Source organism: Vulpes lagopus, chromosome 2 (assembly GCF_018345385.1).
Source record: "Vulpes lagopus strain Blue_001 chromosome 2, ASM1834538v1, whole genome shotgun sequence".
Taxonomy (NCBI): domain Eukaryota; kingdom Metazoa; phylum Chordata; class Mammalia; order Carnivora; family Canidae; genus Vulpes; species Vulpes lagopus.
In genome coordinates, this window is record NC_054825.1 from 168,284,469 (window position 1) to 168,293,726 (window position 9,258).

The window sequence follows — 9,258 nt, forward strand, 5'->3', positions numbered from 1 at the left end:
AGGGGGCTGCGGGGCTCCGGGAGCAGCTCGGAGGGGCTCGGGCAGCGGCTCCGCGGAAGGGGCTGCGGGGCGGGAGCTGAATCCAGCAGCGCAGGCTCCGGAGCACAGGGCGCCGGGACACAGCCCAGGATCCGGCCTCCCCCAGGGACAGGCAGAGAGGCTGGGAGGGTCCAAGACAGCAAGGACGCTCCTGCCTGGAACTGAGCAGATCAGTGGCCCCGCCCGGGAGCCCCCGAGCCCTGCAGACGGAGAGCCCCGGAGTTACTGCGGGAGCTGACTCCAGGGTCCCAGAGCTGCCCCCGCCACTGTGGCTTCCTCCCGGGGCCTCCCGGGGTGAACAACCCCCACCGAGCCCTGCACCAGGCAGGGGCAGAGCAGCTCCCCCAAGTGCTAACACCTGAGAATCAGCACAGCAGGCCCCTCCCCCAGAAGACCAAGGAGACGGACCAGTTCCAAGGGAAGTCAAGGGACTTAAAGTATACAGAATCGGAAGATACTCCCCCGTGTTTTTTTTTGTTTTTTGTTTTTTGTTTTGTTTTGTGCTTTTTTTTTCTTTCTTCTTGATTTCTGATTGCTTCCCCCACCCCACACCCCCTTTTTTCTTTTTTCTCCTTTCTTTCTTTTTCTTTCTTTTACTTCTCTTTTTCCCCTTTTTTTTCTTCTTTCTCTTTTTTCTTTTTCTCTTTTCTTTCCTTCTCTCTCTTTTTCTCCTTTTCCCAATACAACTTGTTTCTGGCCACTCTGCACTGAGCAAAATGACTAGAAGGAAAACCTCACCTCAAAAAAAAGAATCAGAAACAGCCCTCTCTCCCACAGAGTTACAAAATATGGATTACAATTCAATGTCAGAAAGCCAATTCAGAAGCACTATTTAACAGCTACTGGTGGCTCTAGAAAAAACCATAAAGGACTCAAGAGACTTCATGACTGCAGAATTTAGATCCAATCAGGCAGAAATTAAAAATCAATTAAATGAGATGCAATCCAAGCTAGAAGTCCTAACGACGAGGGTTAATGAGGTGGAAGAACGAGTGAGTGACATAGAAGACAAGTTGATGGCAAAGAGGGAAACTGAGGAAAAAAGAGACAAGCAATTAAAAGATCATGAGGATAGATTAAGGGAAATAAATGACAGCCTGAGGAAGAAAAACCTACGTTTAATTGGGGTTCCTGAGGGCGCCGAAAGGGACAGAGGGCCAGAATATGTATTTGAACAAATCCTAGCTGAAAACTTTCCTAATCTGGGAAGGGAAACAGGCATTCAGATCCAGGAAATAGAGAGATCCCCCCCTAAAATCAACAAAAACCGTTCAACACCTCGACATTTAATAGTGAAGCTTGCAAATTACAAAGATAAGGAGAAGATCCTTAAAGCAGCAAGAGAAAAAAAGTCCCTGACTTTTATGGGGAGGAATATTAGGGTAACAGCAGACCTCTCCACAGAGACCTGGCAGGCCAGAAAGGGCTGGCAGGATATATTCAGGGTCCTAAATGAAAAGAACATGCAACCAAGAATACTATATCCAGCAAGGCTTTCATTCAAAATGGAAGGAGAGATAAAGAGCTTCCAAGACAGGCAGGAACTGAAAGAATATGTAACCTCCAAACCAGCTCTGCAGGAAATTTTAAGGGGGACTCTTAAAATTCCCCTTTAAGAAGAAGTTCAGTGGAACAATCCACAAAAACAAGGACTGAATAGATATGATGACACTAAACTCATATCTATCAATAGTAACTCTGAACATGAACGGACTTAATGACCCCATCAAAAGGCGCAGGGTTTCAGACAGGATAAAAAAGCAGGACCCATCTATTTGCTGTCTACAAGAGACTCATTTTAGACAGAAGGACACCTACAACCTGAAAATAAAAGGTTGGAGAACCATTTACCATTCAAATGGTCCTCAAAAGAAAGCTGGGGTTGCCATCCTTATATCAGATAAATTAAAATTTACCCCAAAGACTATAGTGAGAGATGAAGAGGGACACTATCTCATACTCAAAGGATCTATCCAACAAGAGGACTTAACAGTCCTCAATATATATGCCCCAAATGTGGGAGCTGCCAAATATTTAAACCAAATAACCAAACTGAAGAAATACTTTGATAATAATACACTTATACTTGGTGACTTCAATCTAGCTCTCTCTATACTAGATAGGTCTTCTAAGCACAACATCTCCAAAGAAATGAGAGCTTTAAATGATACACTGGATCAGATGGATTTCACAGATATCTACAGAACTTTACATCCAAACTCAACTGAATACACATTCTTCTCAAGTGCACATGGAACTTTCTCCAGAATAGACCACATACTGGGTCACAAATCGGGTCTGAACCGATACCAAAAGATCGGGATAGTCCCCTGTATATTCTCAGACCATAATGCCTTGAAATTAGAACTTAATCACAACAAGAAGTTTGGAAGGACCACAAACACGTGGAGGTTAAGGACCATCCTGCTAAAAGATGAAAAGGTCAACCAGGAAATTAAGGAAGAATTAAAAAGATTCATGGAAACTAATGAGAATGAAGATACAACCGTTCAAAATCTTTGGGATGCAGCAAAAGCAGTCCTGAGGGGGAAATACATCGCAATACAAGCATCCATTCAAAAACTGGAAAGATCTCAAATTCAAAAGCTCACCTTACACATAAAGGAACTAGAGAAAAAGCAACAAATAGACCCCACCCCCAGCAGAAGAAGACAGTTAATTAAAATTCGAGCAGAACTCAATGATATCGAGACCAAAAGAACTGTGGAACAGATCAACAGAACCAGGAGTTGGTTCTTTGAAAGAATTAATAAGATAGATAAACCATTAGCCAACCTTCTTAAAAAGAAGAGAGAGAAGACTCAAATTAATAAAATCATGAATGAGAAAGGAGAGATCACTACCAACACCAAGGAAATACAAACGATTTTAAAAACATATTATGAACAGCTGTACACCAATAAATTAGGGAATCTAGAAGAAATGGACGCATTCCTGGAAAGCCACAAACTACCAAAACTGGAGCAGGAAGAAATAGAAAACCTGAACAGGCCAATAACCAGGGAGGAAATTGAAGCAGTCATCAAAAACCTCCCAAGACACAAGAGTCCAGGGCCAGATGGCTTCCCAGGGGAATTCTATCAAACGTTTAAAGAAGAAATCATACCTATTCTACTAAAGCTGTTTGGAAAGATAGAAAGAGATGGAGTACTTCCAAATTCGTTCTATGAGGCCAGCATCACCTTAATTCCGAAACCAGACAAAGACCCCACCAAAAAGGAGAATTACAGACCAATATCCCTGATGAACATGGATGCAAAAATTCTCAACAAGATACTAGCCAATAGGATCCAACAACACATTAAGAAAATTATTCACCATGACCAAGTAGGATTTATCCCTGGGACACAAGGCTGGTTCAACACTTGTAAAACCATCAATGTGATTCATCATATCAGCAAGAGAAAAACCAAGAACCATATGATACTCTCGTTAGATGCAGAGAAAGCATTTGACAAAATACAGCATCCATTCCTCATCAAAACCCTTCAGAGTGTTGGGATAGAGGGAGCTTTCCTCGACATCTTAAAGGCCATTTACGAAAAGCCCACAGCAAATATCATTCTCAATGGGGAAGCACTGGGAGCCTTTCCCCTAAGATCAGGAACAAGACAGGTATGTCCACTCTCACCACTGCTGTTCAACATAGTTCTGGAAGTCCTCGCCTCAGCAATCAGACAACAAAAAGACATTAAAGGCATTCAAATTGGCAAAGAAGAAGTCAAACACTCCCTCTTCGCCGATGACATGATACTCTACATAGAAAACCCAAAAGCCTCCACCCCAAGATTGCTAGAACTCATACAGCAATTTGTTAGTGTGGCAGGATACAAAATCAATGCCCAGAAATCAATGGCATTTCTATACACTAACAATGAGACTGAAGAAAGAGAAATTAAGGAGTCAATCCCATTTACAATTGCACCCAAAAGCATAAGATACCTAGGAATAAACCTAACCAAAGAGTTAAAAGATCTATACCCTAAAAACTATAGAACACTTCTGAAAGAAATTGAGGAAGACACAAAGAGATGGAAAAATATTCCATGCTCATGGATTGGCAGAATTAATATTGTAAAAATGTCAATGTTACCCAGGGCAATTTATACGTTTAATGCAATCCCTATCAAAATACCATGGACTTTCTTCAGAGAGTTAGAACAAATTATTTTAAGATTTGTGTGGAATCAGAAAAGACCCCGAATAGCCAGGGCAATTTTAAAAAAGAAAACCATAGCTGGGGGCATCACAATGCCAGATTTCAGGTTGTACTACAAAGCTGTGGTCATCAAGACAGTGTGGTACTGGCACAAAAACAGACACATAGATCAATGGAACAGAATAGAGAACCCAGAAATGTATGGTCATCTAATATTCGATAAAGGAGGAAAGACTATCCATTGGAAGAAAGACAGTCTCTTCAATAAATGGTGCTGGGAAAATTGGACTTCCACATGCAGAAGAATGAAACTGGACCACTCTCTTTCACCATACACAAAGATAAACTCAAAATGGATGAGAGATCTAAATGTGAGACAAGAGTCCATCAAAATCATAGAAGAGAACACAGGCAACACCCTCTTTGAACTCTGCCACAGTAACTTCTTGCAAGATACATCCACAAAGGCAAAAGAAACAAAAGCAAAAATGAACTATTGGGACTTCATCAAGATAAGAAGCTTTTGCACAGCAAAGGATACAGTCAACAAAACTAAAAGACAACCTACAGAATGGGAGAAGATATTTGCAAATGACTTATCAGATAAAGGGCTAGTTTCCAAAATCTATAAAGAACTTATTAAACTCAACACCAAAGAAACAAACAATCCAATCATGAAATGGGCAAAAGACATAAAGAGAAATCTCACAGAGGAAGACATGGACATGGCCAACATGCACATGAGAAAATGCTCTGCATCACTTGCCATCAGGGAAATACAAATCAAAACCACAATGAGATACCACCTCACACCAGTGAGAATGGGGAAAATTAACAAGGCAGGAAACCACAAATGTTGGAGAGGATGCGGAGAAAAGGGAACCCTCTTACACTGTTGGTGGGAATGTGTAGTTGTGCAGCCACTCTGGAAAACTGTGTGGAGGTTCCTCAAAGAGTTAAAAATAGACCTGCCCTACGACCCAGCAATTGCACTGTTGGGGATTTACCCCAAAGATTCAGATGCAATGAAATGTCGGGACACCTGCACCCCGATGTTTCTATCAGCAATGGCCACAATAGCCAAACTGTGGAAGGAGCCTCGGTGTCCATCGAAAGATGAATGGATAAAGAAGATGTGGTTTATGTATACAATGGAATATTACTCAGCAATTAGAAACGACAAATACCCACCATTTGCTTCAACGTGGATGGAACTGGAGGGTATTATGCTGAGTGAAATAAGTCAATTGGAGAAGGACAAACAGTGTATGTTCTCATTCATTTGGGGAATATGAATAATAGTGAAAGGGAATATAAAGGAAGGGAAAAGAAATGTTGGGAAATATCAGGGAGGGAGACAGAACATAAAGACTCCTAACTCGGGGAAACGAACTAGGGGTGGTGGAAGGGGAGGAGGGCGGGTGTTGGAGGGGAATGGGTGACGGGCACTGAGGTGGACACTTGACGGGATGAGCACTGGGTGTTTTTCTCTATGTTGGTAAATGAACACCAATAAAAATTAATTAAAAAAAATAAATAAAAGAAAAAAAAAAGAAAACTCAGTAAGCAAAACATTTCACTATGTAATGGTCCTCTACCTCCTCAACTTTTTATGATAAAAACTCTTTGAAAGACCACCAGACATGCTGTCATGTAGGATGTCCATATTCTGACTTTGTTTCCTTATGGTGTCATCACTTGCTTCTCTAAACCCTATACTTCCCATTTATTGGAAAATGAATATCAAAGCTTAAATAGATTCAGGTTACATTTTTTTCATCAAGAATGCTTCTTGGAATGTTGGGAAATATCAGGAAGGGAGACAGAACATAAAGACTCCTAACCCTGGGAAACGAACTAGGGGTGGTGGAAGGGGAGGAGGGCGGGTGTTGGAGGGGAATGGGTGACGGGCACTGAGGTGGACACTTGACGGGATGAGCACTGGGTGTTTTTCTGTATGTTGGTAAATTGAACACCAATAAAAATTAATTAAATAAAAAAAAGAATGCTTCTTGGGTTTTATATTGCATCATATTAAGAGGCCTTTCTTAACTAGTTGTCTAGACTTATGCCAGTGTAACTATTTTAGTGACAAAAATTGATGAGTGGGCATTTTCTAAAGGTTCTATTTAAATTCCAGTTAGTTGGGGCTCCTGAGTGGCTCCGTCAATTGAGCATCTGACCTTTGGTTTCAGATTAGTTCATGATCTGGGGTCATGGGATCAAGGTCTGCATCAGGCCCCAGTGCTCAGTGGGGGAGTCAGCTAGAGATCCTCTCCCACTCCCTCTGCCCTGCCCCACCTCAAAAAAAAATCTTTAAAATTTAAAGAATAAAATAAAATATATTGCAGTTAGTTAACATACAGTGTAATATTAGTTTCATCTGTACAATACGATGATTCGACACTTTCTTACAATACCCAGTGCTCATCAGAACAAATGCCCTCCTTAACCCCATCTCCTATTTCACTCATTCCCCCACATATCTCCCTTCTGGCAACCAACAGTTTATTATTTATAGTGAAGACTTTGTTTCCTCATTTGCCTCTCTCTGTGTCTCTCCTTTTCCCTATTCTAATTTGCTTTGTTTCTTAAATTCCACAGGAGTGAAATAATATGGTATTTATCTATCTCTGACTGACTTATTTCACTTATATAATACATTCTATCTCCATCCACATTGTTGCAAATTACAAGGCTTCATTCCTTTTTGTGGCTCAGTCTTATTCCAATGTGTGCGCATGTGTGTGTGTGTGTGTGTGTGTGTGTATACCATATCATCTTTATGCATTCATCAACTGACAGACATTTGGGCTGTATCTATAGTTTGACTATTGTAAATAATGCTGCTAGCAACATCAGCATGTGTGTATGAATTTGAATTAGTATTTTATATTCTCTGGGTAAATACCTAGTAGCTCAGTTCCTGAATCACAGGGTAGTTCTATTTTTTAACATTTTGAGGGACGTTTATACTGACTTCCAGAATGGCTTCCCAATTTACATTCCCAGCAACAGTGCAGGAGTGTAACTCTTTCTGACTAGTGGAATTTTCTTTTTGTGCAAAGACACAGGTATGCAGAAATAACAAGTATAGAAAAATATAGAGTATGCCACTCCTCAACATAATAAAAGCTGTATATGGCAATTCCCAGTGAACATCATACACAATGATGAAAGGTTGAAAGCTTCCCTACTGGAACGAGAAACAGACAAGGGTGCTCATTCTCACCACATTTATTTGGCATAGTACTGAGAGTCTTAACCAGAGCAATTAGGCAAGAAAAGAAATAAAAGATGTTCATGCCAGAAAAGAAGTAAAACTGTCTGTTTGTAGATGACATGATCTTATGTACAGAAAACTCTAAAGGCTCCATGAAAAACTGTCAGAACTAATAAACAGATCAGGAAGCTGCAGGATGCAAAATCAATATACAGATATCAGTGTATTTCTATAAAGATTTATTTATTTATGTATTTATTATTTATTTTTTTTTCTTTATTTGACAGAGAGAGAACAAGCAGGGGGAATGATAGAGGGAGAGGGAGTAGCAGACTCCCAGTCCAGTAGGGAGCCCCTGGTGGAGCTTGATCCTGGGCTCCTGGGATCATGACCATAGCAAAGTAAGATGCTCAATCAACTGAGTGACCCAGGCTCCCCAGAAGTCAGTGCATTTCCAAACACTAATGAATAACATATGGCAAAGTATCTGGAAGATAAATAAAATCATCCCATTTATAATGGCATCAGAAACAATGATATACTTTGTTCTGGAGGTGCCATGAGGGGTGGAGGCAGGCACCTGGAGGCAGGCAATAGTCCTGTCTATAGTGGCAGAGGCAGGTGAGCTCTGCTCTGTGGTGACTAGAGATACAGCCTAGGAGCCAACCCCCAACCCCCACAGATTCTGGGTCAAGGAGTAAGCAGAGCACACTCAGCTAGAAGAGAGGCAAAGACAAAAGACATCGTGGCTTCAGTGTCTACTCACAGAAAACAAGACAAAGTTCTCCATTTGCCACCACCAAGAAAGCAGAGCTTGTTGTTTGGACCATTACCCAAAGTTACACTTGCTGATATCTTGGCACTTAGCTTTGGAAAAACTTCATCATACCTATGAGAATGTCAGAGTAAATTCCATTCCTTGGAAGATCTGTTCTTTATTGGCCCAGGGAATAGCAGGAACTGCCTGTTTATGTGTGAAGAATGGAAAATCAAGCATACATTAAATGAAAAGGGACACTCACAGCCTTTACCTTCCTAAGCTCTGTATCTATGGCTTTTGAAGTATCCTACTTCCTACACTACCCAAGTGAGTTGGTACACTTTTAAAATTGCAAGAAAATAATATACTTAGAGTGGAATAATATACTATACATTGTGATAATCTCACTCTATTGGCATGATTTCTGTGGAAGATTCTCAATGACATTGAACAGTAATATTTTCCTGCTGTAGAAAAACATGTTAGGAGCTCTTCACACCAAAAGAAATTTTGTTGCAACGAACTTGTTTACAGCTAAGTAAAAGAATTCAAAGTCTTCTGTGAAAAAAAGGAAGAAGGAAAAGAAACAAATAGTTTGGACTAAATATAATCATGGATGAGAAAGAAACACAGAAAACTATGAGACACTGATGAAAAAAATTGGTATACACAGAAAGGAATGAAAAGATATCACCTTTCCATGGATTGGAAGAATTAATTGGGTTAAAATATCCATACTACTCAACATGATCTACAGATACAATGCAATCCCCATCAACATGCCAACAGCATTTTTCAGAGAAAGATAAAAAAACAATTCTCAAATTTGTATGGAACTACAAAATACACCAAATAGCCAAAGCCATCTTGATCAAGAACAAAGCTGGAGGCATCACTCTCGCTGATTTCAAACTACATTCCAAAACTACACTCATCAAAGCAGTGTGGCATCATGACAACAATCCAACCAGGTTTAAGTGTTCACTTGCTCCAAGCATGTGCCCCATTGCTTGCTGACCCAAGTCCCATGATCTATAGCAGAACTAACCTAATTTC